Here is a 19,151-nt window from a genome sequence, read left to right as displayed (position 1 = left end):
GGGCAGGTGTTCAGGGGTCGTCAGGCGGCGCCGTTCTGGAGTCTGCTGGAGGAGGCAGGCCACTCGTTACTTGGGCTGGCCAGGGCGCGCAAGGGCGGAGGCGGTGGTGGCTGGGCTCCCGCTCCCAGGCTCCTCTGAGCCCAGGCCGCGCCGCCCGCCGCGGTCCTTCCCTCTCCCTTCTATCCCTGGCTGCTGCAAAGCCCTCCCAGGGCGGCGGCGGCAAACTTTCCAGAGCGGGAAGCCCGCGCCCCGGCCGGGCCCCGCCGCAGAGACCGCTTGGGATCCAAGCCCGCCGCGCGCCCGCCTGGACCCCTCGCGCCCGCCGGGTCCCTGCGCACCGACCTGGCGATCGAGGGCGCCCAACTCCCTCAGCGCGCCTTTTGCCTGCGCTCGCTGCCCTCCTGCCCAGGGCCTGCGTCCCGTTCCTCCTGCCCTGCGTTCCTCGCGGCGTCGGTGCGCGCGGCCCAGCTGCATCACGAGGCGACTGCGCCCGCCCCGCCCCGCCTCGCTCCCGCGCAGGGACACGCCCCTCGGGCTCCGTAGCGAGGCCCCGCATTGCACCGCTGGGCTGCCCGCTGAGGGCAGCCCTGCAGGCGGAGGGCGCACAGAGAGGCCGAACTAAGGCTCCTAATTGCACAGGGCGCAGTCCTGGTTACCACCAGGCCGCCAACCAGGGGGAGGTGGTCTCTGTGGGTGAAACCAGGGAGGCTTCACAGAGAAGGAGCTGCACGGGCTGAGTCCTGAGGCGTGAGCAGCAAAGAAAATGTGGGGACGAAGGACAGCTCTGCTTGCCCGCCTGGGGTTGAAATGCTAGGGAAATGAACTCCTAACTCTGCATTCATTAAACGCCTGTTGCACACATGGAGCTCAGCTGCCTCAGTGCCTCACCAGAGAGGCTCACTTACCCTCATTATCCCAGGAGGAAAATGTTTGGAGATTGGGTGCTTGCCAGAGATCAGATGAGAGCAAGGGCTGCGGGGCCCTGCGTGGGGGTCGCCAAACCAAGGGCTCTGAGGAAGGCCGCGGGGGCAGCTGGTGGCAGAGCCTGAGCTGGTGGGGGGGAGGTGCAGAGTCCTGGGGCACTGCAGGGCCAGAGGACCCAACGTGGCTGTGGCTTCCGGGTCCCCCTTCACAAGGAAGAGGGCTCTTCTCTCACTTTTAGGCAAGCCCAGGGGGGCTGGGGACCCCTGGGCTTGGGTCTGGGCTGCCCCAGCCAACTGTCTCTGGCCCTCCTGGCTTGTGGCTTCTCAGACTCAGTTTGCTCATCAGGAAAATGGACAATGAAAGCCCCTTTGTGACCTGCTGCTCCCGCCATCCCACAGCTGCAGGTGCAGCCTCTGAGGCTAGACCTCAGCACCCTGGAAGGGCCCTCCCCCTCTGTGCCCACCCGACAGATCAGTGCCTCTGCTGTATGCTGCCCTCGTTGGCTGCTCTGGTCAGGGCCACGTCCCCCAGACTGGCCAGGGGTATCATCAGCTTCTCTGTGGGTCTGACCAAGAGGCAGCACTAGCAGGAGAGGGAGATGGGCACTTCCCCTGTGCCTGCAGGGTGGGCGCGCACCCCTCCTTCCTCCAGTGACAGGCCTCCAGTTGACCCCTGGGTACGAGACACCCTGGATGCCTTTCCTAGGGCTGCTGTCACAAATTTCCACAAACTGGTTGGCTGCCATTTAGTCTCCCCCAGTTCTAGAGGCCAGCAGTCTGAAACCAAGGTGTCTGTAGGGCCATCCCCCACCGCCCCCCAGCTCCGGGGGAGGCTCCTTCCTGCCTCTTCTTGTCTCTGGTGGTTCCTGGATCCCTTGGCTTGTGGCTGCATCACTCCGTGCTCTGCCCCGTAGTCACATGGCTTCTCTTCTGTTTTATAAGGACATTTGTCATTGGATGTTGGGCCATGCAGATAATCCAAGCTGATCTCCTGATCTCAAGAGCTTAATTTAATGACTACAAAAGACTCTTCTTCAATATGAAGTCACATTCCCAAGTTCCAGGGGTCAGGACTTGGCTCTCCCTTTGGAGGCTCCCATCCTGCCTTTCATACACCCCACGGAGGCTGGTTTCTTTGGTGCTGCCTGCAGTTTGAAGTGGTCCCTTCACTGCAGCCTGTCTCCAGTGGCACTGTCTAGTGGCATCTAGGTCAAAGTTCAGGAGCATTTTCACTGCTCTTGGCGTCTGATTCTGCCAAATTGCTTCCAGAGGGTCTGAGCACTGCCTCTTGCCAACCCCAGAGGAGCCGCTGCCAACTTTGCCCCACCCTGACCACCGGGGGAGGGCATTGCTTGAAGGCATTTTTATTATTCTTAACAAAATAATTTTATTGTTCACAATTATTCTTTCCAAGTCAGCACATTCAGCTGGAGCCAGTTGTTCCGCAGGGCCTTCCACAGGCGCTGGGCAAGCCGTTGTTCACCGCGCGCAGGTGCCCTATTTCCCAGAATTGGGCAATTCTGCACAAAAGTAGCTGTTAGTAGCCACTACTTCGTCCTGGCCCTCTTGACAAGAGCACTTCCCCAAGACCCTTCCGGAATGGCCTGGCTCAGTCCTGACACCCCAGGGCGGTGGGTGCTCCTCAGCCCTTTGAAGCCCGAGGTTTGGTGTTGACACCTCCCTCCCCGCAGGGCCAAGCCTGTGCCCCAACCCCACAGGCCTCCTGCTTGGGACGCCCTCCCTGCCCCCACCCAGCCAGCCTGCCCCACCCAGCCAGCAGCGGTGCCCACCTTGAGCACGGTGACATAGGGCGTGCCATTGGGCCCCACTTTGCTGCTATTGACCTCCATGTGCTTCAGCCACTGGATGTGGGGCTGTGCGCTGCCTTACACCTTGCAGTGGAATTCCACCTCACTGCCCAGCACCGCTGTCTGGTTGGCCTACAGCCCCACCTGCAGGATGGGCCGGTGCAGACAGCGCTCTGCAGGGCAGAGGGGGCTCAGAGGCTGCCTGACACACGCGCTCACTGGTGCCTGCTTGCCTCCGGAACCCATCAGCCCGGGCCTCACCCAGCACATCTGATTTCAGACGCAGGCAGCAGTAAGTGGCAGCTTGCAGCAAGCAGCAGCGAGCAGTAGCTAGAACCAAGATCTTAATTCTTAGTTCCCAGACCAGGAGTCCTAACCACTGGACCACAGGGGCCAGTGGCTAGAGCCTGGGTCCCTGGTTTTTCCCTGCCTTGTCAAGAATGAATTCAGGCAGGTGAAGATGCAGAAGGTAAAGAGAAAAGTAAAAAAAGTTGATTGGAAAAGTAAAGCACATGCAGAAAGATGAACGGGCGAGCTCAGGGGGAGAGTCCCCAGAGGAGCGCCCTTAGAGAGTTTAAATTCTTTATAAAGGGGTAGTCTTCGGATCTTTGTCTTCTTCTTGGCCAATCATTTTGTTTTGACCCCAGGGTTAATTTGCCTCTGGACCCTTCCCTGAGTGCACAGGCACCCCTCAATTAAGATGGATCCTATCACAAAGGCCTCTGGGAGACACATAGCAAGACTTATTTTGGTCTGGGATCCCCTCCTTTCTGACCCCATGAAGGCTTTTACACATGCATAGTGCTCCCTTGTCCCAGAGATGGGGAGTGTATGACCCCTTGATCTCTTAATAGGGTTAAGCCCCTCTCTGGCCCTGCCATAAAAGTGTCCAAATGTCCAGTTATTTACCCTATTTTTGTTGCTATTTCTTATATCGAGGTGCAAATCTCAAAATATAGACAAGAGTCTGGTCATAAATATGTAATCCGGAGCCCAGTTGTCTCTTGCCTTAGGACACGTAAACAGAGAGCTAGTAATGGATGTCTGGCCTGGATCTCATCTTCTTCTCACCCCAGAGGTGTGAACAGGCCAGTTATAAATGCCTAGCCTGGAGCCCATCTATCGCTTACCTCAGGTCCAGGGTGTAGGTCTGCCAGATGCTGCCGAACTTGTTCTCCAAGACGCATGCGTAGTTGCCGTGGTCCGAGGGCACCACGCTCTCCATGACGAGGCTCCGCTGCTGGTGCTGCAGCTGCAGGTGGACACGGGTGAGCAGATGGCAGGCTGTGCCCCACTGGCCGGTGCCAAGGCCCCAGCACCCCCCAGTGGGCCCACCTTGATGCCCCCGGTGCGGTGCTTGTCTCGGAACTCCTTGCTGTTCTTCACCCAGGAGATGGACGGAGTGGGGTTGTTGGCAGCCGGGCAGCGGAAGCGCACCACCAGCAGCTTCTTGTGCATCCACTCAGGGTGTGTCCAGTAAGGGGCCCCTGCTGGCAGAGGGGCACGGGAAGGTTGTGACCAGGGTGGGAGCAGAGGCCTGCCTGCCCCCCTCCAGCCTCACTCTCCCCTCCTGGGTAGGGAATATTGCCCTTTTGAAGACCCCCCCCCCGCCCGCCCCCTGGGCTGGAAGAGCCTTCAGGAGCCTCAATGCCACCCCTGGGCATTCAAAAGGCAGGTGCCCTCACTTCCTGTCCATTTCCCTCAAGCGTCTGCTCCAGCTGGGAGGGTCCAGGGCACCCCACTCTTACGGAGTCCAAGCTCGCTCCGCTCCCCACAAGACAGGCCAATGAATCCGAGACCAGGTGTTGAGGCAAGGAATACGACTTTATTCAGATTTCTGGCAGACAGAGAAGATGGCAGACTCTTGTCTGCTAAAAATCATCTTATTGGGATCTAGATGCCAGTTTCTTTTACAGAATCATAGAGGGAGAGGTGGGGAAGTAAAGTAAAAAGAGAAGAGTTATCAGTCTTGCAGAATGTCTCCTGGAATGAGAAGCCTTGGGGAAGGGATGTGTTAGTTTCACAGGTGGGTAGGATTCCCTGAGGCAGGCCATTGTGTATGATTAAAGCAACCAAAAGCAAAGGTTAAAGTCAAAGAAACAGATCCTATATGGAGTCCAATTTAGCTCTTCCCTGTTGTAACACCATGGCTAGGAGCCTTCATGATGCCAGGGTGTCCTCCCGGGGAGCACCCAGCCACCCAGGCAGGCCCATGGGAGGGCATACCCAGCTGGCAGAGGGGCCAGGTCATGCCAGGTTAGGAAGCCTGCCTGGATGGATGGGCAGGGCCAGGCCTTGGGAGTTTACCAGGAGGAAAGGCCCAGCTGTTACTGAGTCCAAGCTTGCTCTGCTCGCTGCATGACAGGCCAATGAATCGGAGGCAAGGTGTTGAGGCAAGGAATATTTTATTCTGCAAGCCAGCAGAAGAAGATGGTGTAACCATTTGCTTTTGGTTGCTTTAATCATACACAATGGCCTGCCTCAAGGAACACTACCCACCTGTGAAAATAACACATCCCTTCCCCAAGGCTAATCATTCCAGGAGATGTTTTGCAAGACTGATAACCTTTTTTTACTTTACTTCCCCACCTCTGCCTCTCTGATTCTATAAAATAAACTGGCATCCAGATCCCCATAAGATGGCTTTTAGGAGACAGTAGTCTGCCATCTTCTCAGTCTGCTTGGTTGCCAGCTTTCCGAATAGTCATATTCCTTGCTGCAAGAGCTTGTCGCAGATTCACTGGCCTGTCGTGCTGAGAGCAGAGCGAGCTTGGACCCCATAACAGTGGAAGGCTAGGGTCTGAAAAACCATCTTGCCTGAGTTAGAATTCAGGCTTCTTGTATCCTAAAAAGGGAAGGGGGTGTTGTGGGTTGTTGGAGACTTCCTGGTGCCAGAATCCTTTGTTCTTGCAGCTGTCCAGGTAGCTCAGGTCAGGGTGTTCCTGTAAACCTCCAAGGAAGCAAATGTTATTCTCTGTTCTGCAACTTTAATGAGTGGAAAAGTGTTACACCTTTAAAGGTCAGAGGCTTGAGAATGGGCTATCCTGTATATTTCAGCCTATAAAGCAACATTCTAAACTTGTAGCAAAAGCAGCAGAACACCACAAGGTTAACCTAAAATAAACAGATCCAAAATGGAGTCCAATTTAGCTTTACCTGTTACAACTCCTCCTTTTCTGCCTGGGTGCGTTTCTAGTCTTTACTCTTTTCCAGAGTCTCCTTCACTTAAAAACCCATCTTAAAAAAAAAAAACAAACCATCTTAAAATGCACTAATGCCTGCACTTTCCATCCAGCCCAGATCTGGTTTTGAGTAGCTGGGAAAGTCTACCAGGCACTGCGTGTACCCCACCCTGGCACATGGGATGCGTGCACAGAGCTGCATGCCCTGGAGCCAAGGGATACGGGGCGGCTCTAAGGCAGCGGAGGATGTGGCAGATGGGAGCGTGAAATTGGGGTGCCCGGTGTACGTGGGTGTGCCTGTGCATGTCCACAGCCCACCGCCTTGCCCCTCTTGTGGGAACATGTCAGCAACCTCACCTCTGCTTCAGCCCTTTCCCAGCCAGAAGCTGCCCTTTTGATATTTCTGAGCATTTACTGTAAATTCCGTGACTAAAACTCGCAGGTGAGCCTGGCCTGTGGGCAGATGGATCAATAGCCCCCTTCCCTGGAAGGCGGAGGGGACCCCACCCAAAGCCTCAGAAGCAGGGAGCTGCTGGCTCCCTCAGGGGAACTCCCTAGGAGCACAGCTCGCAGCCCAGCACTGGTCTCGGAGCCTGTTGGGGAGCCCTGGCCCGGGTCTGTCCTGGGACGCTCCTGCTGGGATGGGGTGCGAGCCCCGTGCCCCATCCCTCCCACGCAGTTCAGGGAGTTTCGCCGGCCTCCGCTGAGGCTGTCAAGAGGCCCTGGCTCGGCTGATTCGGCCTCCCCGCATCGGAAGAGGGAGACACGTGGGCAATGACAGTCTCAAAGTGCTGAGACGCTGGGGCATATGACTGGCGATCACGCCTCGGGTGTGCTAGGAAAGTTATCCAGCTCCGCTTGGAGAGCACACGTGTATGTGTACACAGGGCTTGACCTGGGCTGGCAGGCGGCTCGGGGACGCTGGGGGCCGGCGCAGGAGGGGGTCCTTCTTCTCCCTAGCACCTTAGGGAAGACGCTCTGCCTCGGCTTCCTGGCCTAAGGACGCATCTGCTTGAGGACGGTGCAGCCCCCTCCCCAGACTCCAGCCACCAAGCAAGGTTTTTTCCTAGCGCCCTTCCCCCCACACCCCCGAGATGGCTAGGGCGCCCCGCACTCCACTCCCTGGGGCCTCCGCCCGGCCTGCCCAGGCCTCTGTGAGCCCCTGGCCTAGGCGCCTGGGCGGGGACAGTGGGGGTTGGAGGGCGCAGCCCACCCGCGGCAGGGAGGGAGGGAGGGGGGGCTTGGCGCTCGTGCAGGGGTAGGAGGAGAGAGAGGAGGCTTTGGTGGGTTTGGGTTGGAGCCTGAGCCTTTGCGGGGGGCGCAGGTCAGTTTCCGGAAATTGACAGGAGCAAGAGTTATTGGGAGAAAACTTTTTCCAATCTTCCCTTTGTTTTGTGCGAAAGAAGCGACTCAGTTCTCTGGTCCTTGAAGCTCCCAGTAGCCTCTTCCTAAGCGCTTACACCGGTGGGGGGATTTCTCTCCTATTAGTTTGACCCCCACCCTCACTGCTTCCTTCCAGCCCTACATTCTCAGATCGTCTCTCCCCCACCTCCCCTTTCCCCTCTCCGGAAGCCCAGGGGAGTCGGACCCACGGGGACTCCTGAGTTTCTGGACCAGCTGAGGGGAGGGCAGGCCTGAGGACCGGCCACAGGCCATAGGCTTGGAAAGCAGATATACACACAAACGTGTGTATATTTGATTTCAGTGGGCACCGGGGGCGTCGAGAGGCGACCCACAGCCCTCCATTCTCCCACCCGCTCCAGGCAGAGGCGAGAATCGCAGGACTCAGGGTGTCCATCGGGTGGACTAGCTGGGGTCTCCGCATTGGATTTGGGGCTTATTATCACTGCTTGGCCATTATTATTATTTTTTTATTATTATTTTTTATCCAAGGGAGAAGGACAGAAAAAACTGGGACTTATTTAACAAGATCTTGGCAAACGCTTTTTGCCTCTTCTTCCTTTTAGGTGAGTACCTGTGGGAGGCGAGGGCAGTGTGTCCCCCCGAGCCTGGAGGGCTGGAGCCTGGGGGGCTGGAGCCTGGGGGGCTGTGGCGGGCCATGCGTTCGGCCGCTGGCGAGCAGCTGGTGGGGGCCGGACCGACGGGGAGAGCACGCAGCGGGGCGAGTCGGGCCAGGGCGCAGCGGAACCCAGGGGGGACAGGACAAGGATGCAGGCGGCGGGTTATGCGGGGATTGGGAAGGAGACTTAGAACTCCCGGACCATCCCTGTGCACACGCACTCAGACACACACTCGCTCACTCACACAGTGATAGTGCTCATTTCCCTCAAAATAATGTGTTCAAATTGCTGCAACTTAAGGGAAAAAAGAAATCCGACTCCTGATCTGGAAGAGAGAAGGGAGGGGAGAGGCTCAGTATCTGGGAGAGGAAAATCCAGTCCCGCCTTTCATGGCGCCTCCCTGAGCAGAGCTTGGTGGAGGGCCTGGGTTTGTCTAGGAGCTCTGGCTTGGACATCTCTGGGGGCAGCCCTGGCAGCCTCCTGCCATCTGCCAATCAACCTCTGGAAAAGGCATCCTGCTTCTCACTTTCAGAATACCTCTTCCCAGTGGCTCCACTCCCTGGAACACTTTTCAAGTTTCTCCCCACCATTTGCCCTCCCTCCTGCCCAGACCCAAGCCAGATGAGTTTCAAGCCACTGTTCAGTGCCTTCCCTTTGCCACCTCTGGGGCAGGGGACCCTGTAGTTGGTGGGAAGAAATGGGAGGGAGGCCAATGTTTGCTTCTTTGGGTGGGGAAGCAGAGGGGTGAGGGGGGAAACCTGGACTGAACAAAGACCACTGCTCATTCTGTAAGCCCTTTCCCCCAAGGGCAGGGGGCGGGGGCTGCCTGGTGCCTCTGAACCCCTGCAGCCTCTTTCCCACCCAGAATTCCCAACCCTTTGCCACTTCTTATGGTACATGAAATCTCAGCTGCTTGGGAAACAGGTATAGAGGGGACATTCTTGGGGCTGGAGGTAAGGAAAAGTGGGTGTCTTGCAAGGCTGTGTGTTGACCAGGAGTCCCAGGCAAGGCTACTGCCCCAGTAGGTGCTCCAGAGAGGGAGCAAGCTAAGGGGTGCCTGTGTGTGTGTGTGCGCGCGTGTGTGCACTTGCACGGGTGTTTAAGGAGCACATGTCTGCTTCATTGTGGATGCTGTTGGCACCCTGGCCTGCTGTGTAGCCAGGGGTGAGCCAGGTTGCCCAGATGGGTTACAGGGACCCCCTTTCCCTCCTGGAGGAGGACAGAGGGGAAGGCCTGGGGAGGTAGGTGCAGGTCTCAGAAAGACATGGGGGTGGGGGTGGGGGGTGTTCTTAAGGAGTGTTGTGACTAGGACAGGGCCTTCCAGTCCACTGGATGTTGGTCGGGCCCTGGGTCCTATGTAAGCCCCCTCCTCTTCCCCCTGCAGCAGACTTGAGTTCCCCAGGAGGCCAGGGCCTGCTCTAGGGTGTGGCCTTCACTGTCCTGCCTTTGGAGCCAGAGGGGGCTTTTCTCTGGGCAGCTTTCTCCGGGTGGGAGGGGCTGCGGGAGGAGGCTGGGACGGTGCTCAGGGCCCACTGTGCTCGTGCAGCCTTTCCCAGCAACCCTCTCACTCTGAAGGGGCTGATATAAAACCTGACCTCTTCTCCCACTGCTGGTTTGAAAACCCAGCTTTCTGGGGTCAAGAATGAGCAGGACCAAGAAGAAAAGAAAGTTGTATTTCAGGAAAAGCATCCAGATCACTTGCTCCTGAGCTGCACACACCCCAGGCTGGCAGGGCTGCCAGGTGTGGGCGCCTTCTGAGATCTGGGTCTGCGGGTGGAGGAGAGCAGTGCCGGCCCCGCAGTCACCTCCAGACCCAGTCCCCCAAGCTGCGGGCTCTTAGTTGCTGCATGTGGACTGTTCTTTGCGGCATGCATTGCGGCATGCGTGTGGGATCTAGTTCCCTGAGCAGGGATTGAACTCGGGCTCCCTGAATTGGGAGCATGGAGTCTTAATCACTGGATCATTGGGGAAGTCCCCCAGTGTGTTCTTATAGTGCTGTGAGTGTGTAGAGAAAGGAACAGGGACAGGTCAAGCGTGTATGTGTGTGTAATGTGTAGGTGGGGAGTATAAGTGTGTGTGGTACATGCATGGGTCGTGTGTGTGTGGGGGTGTGTGTGTGTGAGGTGTGGGGGGTTGTGTGTGGGGGGTGCAGTGTGTGTGTGTGTGTCTGGTGATGTGTATTTGTGGGTTTTGGCAGTGGCCTCCTGCGTGTGGAGAGGGACAGGGGAGGAAGGCAGGGATGGTGAGGCCTGAGTGGGAAAGTGGGGAGGGGGGATGGCCCTTCCCTTGGGGAACAAGCGCTGCCCTCGGCCCTTTTCTGACCTCTTAGGGAAGCCGTGGGAACAGTGGTCAGGGGTGAGTACTGAAGGATGGAAGGCCATCCTTCTCCTGATCAACAGAAATTAGCAGACTGAACCTTATGTGTGTGTTTTGCATCTTTCTGCAGTCTGGAGTTTAGGTTGTTGGACTCTGGAGGCTTAGGTACCGTCTGTGCAGAAGCTGCGTGTGTGTGCATCCATCCCTCAGGTTCATGGAGCATCCCTTGCATGCCCTGCCCTGATCTAGGTGCTGAGGGTACCTCAGTGGGCAACACAGGAGCCTGTTGCTCTAATGGAGCTTACATTCCATTAGCTTGAGGCAGGAAAACCAAACAAGCCAAGAAATTCTCAAGAATAAAAAGTAAGATAGTGATGAGTGCTAAGCAAGGATTAAACCAGGATGACGGGCAGAGGCGCCTGTTGGCTGCTCTGGACTGGGAATGCCAGAGTATGACTCGGGGGAGGATCCAGCTGTGGGACGGTCTGGGAACAGCAGAGGGAGCAGCTGGGCAAAGGCCCCCAGGTGGGAACAGGTGTGGTGGAGGGGGCGCTTAGGGAAGGCCACAGGCTAGGACAGTGGTGAGGTAGAGGCCATGATTTGGGAGGTGGCCACAGAGGCAGCAAGTGAGTTAAGCAGTTCAGATTTCCCTTTAAGAGGAATGAGAAACCTTTGAGGATGTTCGATAGGAGAGCAGCACAGTGATCTATGCTTTTGAAAGGATTTCTCTGGCTCTGAGGCAGAGTGGATGGGGGCAGGGAGAACTGCTAAGAGCTGTTTCAGTGGCCCACATGCTATGATGGCAGGAGAGGAGAGGACATACAGAGCTGGCATCGATCGTGGGGTGGAGTTGCGAGGAGGTGCAGCCGGAGTTAAGGATGACTGATCATGTAGGCTTGAACAACACTGGTACTACTGTTGAGTAGGGTGGAGAAGAGGAGGGAAGGAGCAGGTTGGGGGCAGGGAGCAGAGACGCAACCTTCTCTTTCAACCATGTGGGTGTTGAGATGTTAGTTGGACGTCCACCTGGAAATGCCAGATAGGCAGTTGGATATAAGCCTGGAGTGGTAGGAGAGGTCAGGATTGATACATAGATTGAGAACGGTTAGCATATAGATGGTATTTACAGCTGTGGAACCATGACGTCACCTAGGAGAGGGTAGACAGAGGAGGAGGATGGAGGTCTCCATGCAGAGGTGGAAGAGCTAGCAAAACAAGCTGAGACAAGGGCCAGTGAGGAAGGGGAAGCCTCAGTCAAGGTGGGAGGAGAACTCTGCAGGGAGGGAGGCAGAGTGTGGAGGGGGAGCTGCTGGGCAGATGCCTGGGAAGGGGAAGGAGAGAGGATGGTGAGCTGGATGTGAGGTCATTCTTGAGAGAGGGCAGTGGGGAATGATGGGGTCTGTAGATGACAGTGGCAAGGAAGAGTAGGGGGTAGACTGATGTCAGGAGTCCTACAGGAGGAGAAATGGCCCTGAGGATAAAGCAGGACTCCCACCACCTCTGGGCCCAGAGGTCAGCTGTCCGACAGCCGCCCAATGGTCGCTTCTTCCAAAATCAGTGTGCTAAGTGACCAAATCTCTGATTTTACCAAATGTATGGGTCTGCCAAAGGTTGTTTCATTTCATTTTTTTAAAGCTTTTAGAAATTCACCTTTGAATGGTATTCATGGCTTCTGAAGATTCTTACAAATGGTCTTCGTTGCTGTATTTTAAGATATATTGAGTCTTTTTGGAATTTGAGGATCAGAAGTTGATGAGGACTTTTTAGAGCAAGAAAAGTATATTTCATAATCAGTAAAAACAGTTTAGCTTATGATTGATGCTTCCAATCCTACCTCCATTCACCACAAAACAACAACAGAAGAAGGTTGATGAAGGATTGAGGTGAACCACATCAATGTGAAATGCCTCACTTTTTTGTTTTTAATTGTTGTAAGTTCAGAATTAAAGCTGCTGGGTCATTGTGGGGATTGGTATGAGAATGGTAAAAATCCTGAGTATTAAAAAAATCACACCAAGACTATATTTAAAAGGACAGAGAGCCTTCAAAAGTGGCAAAAACGTCCCTTCAAATGTGCAATACGGTAATGTAGTTTTAGTTTTTACTTGCTGGAAACACAAAATCAAGACATAAATGCCTTTTGCAGAATTGGAGAAAGTATTCTGACTGTGGTTAAAATTTGTCAAAACATAGACCAATAGTCAAAAGCAATTGAAATTTTTTGAATTGATCTGCAGTGAATTTTCCATTCATGAAATTGACTTTTGGTGGGTTGGCCTGCTTCCAAAAATGCAGGTGCCCGGGAGAGGGCTGGGGTAGCCACATGCTCCTTGGGGCTGCGGGACAGGGGACAGTTCTGAGAGAAAGTGGAGGATGTTAGGGAGCCTGGACTAACAGGGATGGGGCACTGTGAGGAGAGCAGGCACCAGAGCAGTAGGGGGTGGAGGCTGGGGTCCCACTGGGCCCCGGGGCCTTGAACAGCAGCAGAGCCCTGGTAGGAGGGCATGCTGGCATTGGCCGGTTGTGTCTCTTGGGGGAGTTGAGCTTTCACTTCATGCCAGATGGTGTGGGGCCACCAGCCACCGCTCCTGGTGGTGTGGGGGCCCAGAGATGAGAAAGAGGTGAGAAAGCTCCCCAGAGGTGAGGTCCTGCTCTCTTAGGCTTCTCAGGTAAGCAGAGGGAGCTCTGAAGCCCTTCTCTTGCTCACTGATGGGGAGACTGGGGACTCTTTTGGCGCTTGGTATGTGATGTGTGCAGCTGGAGCGAGAGGCGCATGGGACAGGCCAATTCTAGCAGGGTCATGTGAAAACAGAGAGATGGAGGGGAGACTCTTTCTAGCCTGAGAACACATTCTTTGAAAATATTTTTTAAAGTTTTCATACAATTTTATAAGTTACTTTACATTTATAATTGGTACATAACATTGAGTATATTCCCCTTGTTGTAGGATATATTCTGGAGCCTGTCTTACACTCAACAGTTTGTACCTCTCACCCCCCATCCTTATATCCACCCCCCTGCCCTGTAACCACTAGTTTGTTCCCTGCATCTGCGAATCTGCTTCTTATTTGATATTTTCATTAGTTTTTTGTATTTTTAAGATTCCACGTGTAAGTGATATCATACAGTATTTGTCTTTCTCTGTCTGACTTATTTCACTTAGCACCCTGCCCTCCAAGTCCATCCCTGTTGCTGCAAATGGCAACATTGCATTCTTCTTTATGGCTGAGTAGCATTCTATTGTGTGTATATATATATGTACCACACCTTCTTTATCCATTCATCTGTCAGTGGACACTTAAGTTGCTTCCATATCTTGGCAATTGTAAGCAATGCTGCTATGAACATTGGAGTGCATGTATCTTCAAATTAGGGTTTCTACTTTTTTTGAATGTATTCCCAGGAGTGGAATTGCTGGGTCATATGGTAGTTCTGGTTTTTAGTTTTTTGAGAACACTCCATACTGTTTTCCACAGTGGCTGCACCACTTTCCATTCCCACCAACAGCAGGGATGACATTGTTAAACAAGCATTGATGGCATATGTGCTGTGGGCTGGAAGCTGCTTGTGGCATTTGTGTCCACATTATCCCATGTAATCTTTAGTGAAGTCCCGTGTGTAGGCAGGGTGGGTGTCGTATCCTCATTTTGCAGGTGAGTAACATGAGGCTGAAAGAGGTTGCATTACCTGTGCACGCTTGCTCTGCTAGTCAGTGGCCTGGCCGGGTCCTCTAAGTCCCCAGACACGGCTGGGAGTCCATGCTCTTAGTCACCATTGCAGCCCCAAGCAGCACGGGCAGGGATGCTTGTGAGGCCCACAGAGTAAGGCTCAGACCAAGGGGAAAGTTTCCATTTGTTACTTGATTATAATCTCTTGTTTACACCAGAATGTAATGTCTAGGAAGACAGGAGTTTTATCAGCTTTGTTTGTTTCAGCAGGTTTTCACACAAAGTGGGTTCTCAGTACTTGACTGTTGTAGAAGTTGATGCACCTTGTGGGAGAGCTGGTCATGGGTGGCCCCATAGGGCAAGAAGCATGCAGGCGATGGTCAGGGTGGCTGCAACCCAGCAGGGAAGGTGGGGCCTCCACGTGGGATCTCTTCTCCTCCCCCTTTCCTCTTCCTCCCCACCCTTTCTGCCTTCCATCCAGCCCTGTTTAGCGTTCGTTTAGTCTATAGCGCATTGTTGAGTGCCTCTCTGCTCAGCCTAGCATCCCTAATTATCTGGACTCAGTTGACTGTCTTCCTTTTTAGAAACTCTTCTCTTGGTTTCCATGACACCAGCATCTCCTGATTGTCCACCACCTCATGGTCTACTTGCCAGTCTCCAGTAAACAATGGCTCCTGGAGCTCCATCCTGACCCCTTTCCTCTTCTTTCTTTTCATCCTCAACCTCGGCTACCTCATGTAGTTATGTGGCTTTAAACAGCCTCCAATGTCAGTCATGCTCAGTTTATCACTAGCTCAGACCTCTCTCCTCAACTCCAGACTCATTTTTCCTCCTGCCTTTCCACATCTCCACGTGGACATCCAATAGGCATCTCAAAGTTCAATTGAAAAACATCCCATTCTGACCCACCTTCTTCCCTCCAAGTCTCTCCTTTTTCACAAAACGATTCCACCCTCCACCTGGTGCTCAGGCCCCAAACCTAGAAGTTTTCCTTTATTCCCCTCCTTCCCATTCAGCATCCAAGCCATCCTCTTCGCTTCATCTCTACATTATATGCAGAATGGGCTCATTTTTTGACATCTTTGCAGTCACCGCTCTCCTCAAGCTGCCACCGGCTTCCAGCTGCTACTGCAAAAGCCTGTTAACTGGTCTCCTCTTTAGCCCCCAGCCCTTCACAGGAACTCTATCTTCCACCTGTCAACCAAAGTACACGAGGTCAAGTGACACCTGGCCTTAAAACCTTCTAAGAGCTTTGTATCTTAGAATAAAATCTGAAGTTCTTACCCTGCCCTGCACGATCCCACATGATCTCTGCTGAGTGTCCCTCTGGCTTCCTCTCCTTACTTTATTTTCATTAAGGAAACTCCAGCCACTTTCCCTTCCTTTTGCCTGTAAACATACCAAATTCTCATTTGTCTCAGAACCTTTGCACCTAGTCTTCCTTTTGCTTGGAATTTCACCTTGGATTTTTTTTTTTTTTTTGCATGTTTCCCTCCTGCCTGTCATTCTTTCTCAGCTTGGGTGTCACCTCCTAGGACAGGCCCTCCCTCATCCCTCATTCTCTTCTGAATTCTGCTTACTTTATTTTCTTCCTAGCACTTAACAGTGCTTTAAATTGGCTTATTTATCTGTTCATGGGTTTATTACCAGTCTTCCTCTCACTAGAATAAAAGCCCCTGGAGAGCCAGAGCGCTGTCTTTTCTGCTCACAGCTGGATTTCTAGGGCATGTAATCAGCATATGAAAACAGGTGTTATCTGACAGCTGTTTGCCCCACTGGGATATGATGCTGTGCCTGGAGGAGGCAGGTGCAGTTGTGAGCCCTGGTGTGTGTGTGCACCTGTTGCAGTGTGCTCACATGCTGTTGTGTTTGCAGGGTGGGGCAGGGGAGCTTCCTCATTCCCTGCAGCCCTCAAGAGTCCTGTGCTGGTGTGTGTGGGGGGGATGGGAGTAGACAGGAGAGTCACAAAACATAGAAAACCATATGGTTCAAAGCCTGTCATTTTTCAGGTGAGGAAGTGAAACCCAGAGAGGGTCCGGCTTCGTTGGGGGTTTCACACACTTGAGAGAGGCAGAGACAGAATTAGGACCTAGGTTTCCGACTTCCACTTGCGTGGCCAGGCCACAGAGCATGGCCTAGGGGCCCGGGGTCAGCTTGAGGGTGGACACGGCAGCTGGAAGCAGGATTAGGGACAAGTGACAAACTTGGGTAAGCTGGGTCTCCATTGCTGCATGCATGGGGCTTTCTCTAGTTGCTGTGAGCCGGGGCTGCTCTTTGTTGCGGTGCACAAGCTTCTCCAATGGCTTCTTTGGTTGCAGAGCATGGCCTTTAGGCACGCAGGCTTCAGTAGTTGCAGTATGTGGGCTCAGTAGCTGTGGCTCACAGGCTCTACAGTGCAGGTTCAGCAGTTGTGGTGCATGGGCTTAGTTGCTCCATGGCATGTGGGATCTTCCCAGACCAGGGTTGGGACCCATGTTCCCTGCATTGGCAGGCAGATTTGCAACCACTGCACCACCACACCACCGGGGAAGTCCCCCCCAGTAGGGGCTCTTGAATTGGATAACAAAGCCTTTTGGACCAGAGGGAAAGGCGCCAGAGTGCAGAAGGAGAGACAGTGGATGGGCTGGGAAGAGGCTGTCCCAGGCCTGCCTGCCCCACACGCACTTCTTCACTCACTGAGGGAAGCAGAGCAGGCAGTCCCCAGGCCTTTCTGCAAGGTGGAGTGGAGCTGTCGTTGGCCCACTGGCCACTGTACCCACTCCGGGAGGATCAATAGGGGCATCTTCCCCGCGACTCGGCAATTGTGCAAGTTTTTTATTTCGAGGAAATTTACTAAGTTTTGGCCCAATGGTTTACATCCCCTTAGCAAAAGCTTTCACTATTCAGGCTCCAAGTGGAAGCCCCTGAGGCTCTATTTATTCTGCATGAGCTCGGGAACCACGCTGAGGGGAGCAGGAAGGTGCACCTGGGAACCTGAGAGCAGCAGAGGGCCTAAATCAGGTGATGTTCATTCCTCACCCTGCTCCTCTCTGGGGCCCCTCACGTCCTGGCTCTCCTCCACCTCAGCTGGACTGCTCCCGGCCACTGTCCAGCGTCCTGACAGGTGCACTGAAAAGGAAAGAACACCCCTGCTGGTCCAGGACAGCCTCCCACGGAGGTGGTGCCCCAGAATATGCTTTGTGTAGCCAGGTGTCCTTGGGTCCTTGCCTGGCACAGGCAGAGGGGCTTGGCAGCTGCTCAGGGAACTGCTTGGGAGGCCATGTGCCCCCCCACCCTGTCCCCCACCCCCTGCCCCCGTGGCTGGACGCCCTTGCGAGGCTCCCCGGCATCACCTCTGCTGGCCCCTCTTCCAGGCTCCATCTCCAGGCACTGGCTTGTGGCGGCTCCACCCAGCCTCGGACCTTGCTGTTTTTCCCTCTGCCTGGGACCCCCCTTCTACTCTTTTTGCTTCCTCTCCTCATCCTGTAGGTTGCAGCAGAGCTGTCGCTGCTTCTGGAACCCCTGGTCTGGGCTCAGCTCCTAGAGGCAGTGCCCTGATCTCCCCAACACATCAGTATCACTTCGACCTTGACCCCAGCCACGTGTCTGGGGAAGTGCCTGGCACATGGTGGACTCTCAATAAAGATTTATTAATTGAATGGGTAGGAGAACAAACCTTGATTCCCTTTCTGCCCTAATTCCCCTTTTATTTTTACAAGAAGGGAGGGAACTTTTCTCTTCCTGTCTTCATAGGGCTGTTGTTGGCTGGGCAGGGTGTTGGGGTGATGGCTCAGTCTTCAGTGATCACCCCCTCCCTCCCCGACTTTCACTTCTGAGCACTTCTGCGCGGGGACCCCCACTTTGATGCTATTTTTTAAGATTATTTTTTATTTTAAAAATTTTACTTATTTTTCTTCAGATCTTTATTGGAGTATAATTGCTTTACAATGTTGTTCCAGTTTGCATTGTACAACAGAGTGAATCAGCTGTGTTTATACATATATCCGCATATCCCCTCCCTCTTGAGCCTCCCTCCCATCCTCCCTATCCCTTCCTTCTAGGTCATCACCAAGCATGGAATTGATCTCGCTGTGTTATGCAGAAGCTTCCCACTAGCCATCTGTTTTACATTTGGTAGTGTATCTGTGTCAGCCCTACTCTCTCACTTCATCCCGGCTTCCGCATCCCCCTCCCACATAACCTCAAGTTCGATCTCTACATCTGCATCTTTATTCTTGCCCTGCCACTAGGTTCATCAGTACCGTGTTTTTAGATTCTGTATAAACGCGTTAGCATATGGTATTTGTTTTCCTCTTTCTAACATACTTCACTCTGTATGACACACTCTAGGTCCATCCACTTCACTACAAATAACTCAGTTTCATTCCTTTTTATGCCTGAGTAATACTCCATTGTATATATGTGCCACTTTTTCTCTATCCATTCATCTGTTGATGGACATGTAGGTTGCTTCCATGTCCTGGCTATTGTAAATAGTGCTGCAGTGAACATTGGAGTGCATGTGTCTTTTTGAAATATGGTTTTCTCTGGGTATGTGCCCAGTAGTGGGGTTGCTGGGTCATGTGGTAGCTCTATTTTTAGTTTTTTAAGGAACCTCCAACAGTTCTCCATAGTGGCTGTATCAGTTTACGTTCCCACCAACAGTGCAGGAGGATTCCCTTTTCTCCACACTGTCTCCAGCACTTATTGTTTGCAGACCTTTTGATGATGGCCATTTTGACCGGTGTGAGGTGATACCTTACTGTGGTTTTGATTTGCATTTCTCTAATGATTAGTGATGTTGAGCCTCTTTTCATGTGTTTGTTGGCCATCTGTAGCCACATTGATGCTTGATTGGAGGTGGTCTTGTACTGACTGCTGTTCCTGGCCCCGTATCACTTTTGGCTTCCTTAATAATATCAGCCGACATTTTTTGGACACATGAACTACTGTTCTAAATACGTTTATTCCTTCATGTATCAAATACTGCATAGCATTCACTATGTATCAGACACTGGCAACTATGGATACAGCAGTGAGTACAGCTGACAGAACTCCTGCTTTTATGGAGCTTATATTTGGTAGAAAAATAGAAATGATTAAATAAGTATACATCATGGCAGATGGTGATGAGTGCTTTGGGGAAAAGAGATCGGAGTAGGGGGTGAAGGGAGTGAGTCGTTATTATGTATAGGGTGGTCAGGAAGGACTCACAGATGAGGTAACATTGAGCAGAGACCTGAAAGAAGTGAGG

The 19,151-nt window shown here is 53.4% G+C and overlaps 2 pseudogenes; one reads left to right on the top strand and one right to left on the bottom strand.

Annotated features, from left to right (window-relative positions):
- Positions 1 to 10: 10 nt before the first annotated feature.
- Positions 11 to 12,764, bottom strand: LOC130851954 (fibroblast growth factor receptor 3-like; annotated as a pseudogene).
- Positions 12,765 to 12,811: 47 nt separating this feature from the next.
- Positions 12,812 to 19,151, top strand: part of LOC130851953 (GDNF family receptor alpha-2-like) — a 95,990-nt pseudogene continuing 89,650 nt past the window's right edge.

Source organism: Hippopotamus amphibius, chromosome 4 (genome assembly GCF_030028045.1).
Source record: "Hippopotamus amphibius kiboko isolate mHipAmp2 chromosome 4, mHipAmp2.hap2, whole genome shotgun sequence".
In the NCBI taxonomy this organism is placed as follows: Eukaryota; Metazoa; Chordata; class Mammalia; order Artiodactyla; family Hippopotamidae; genus Hippopotamus; species Hippopotamus amphibius.
This window is presented reverse-complemented; position numbering and strand designations above follow the sequence as displayed.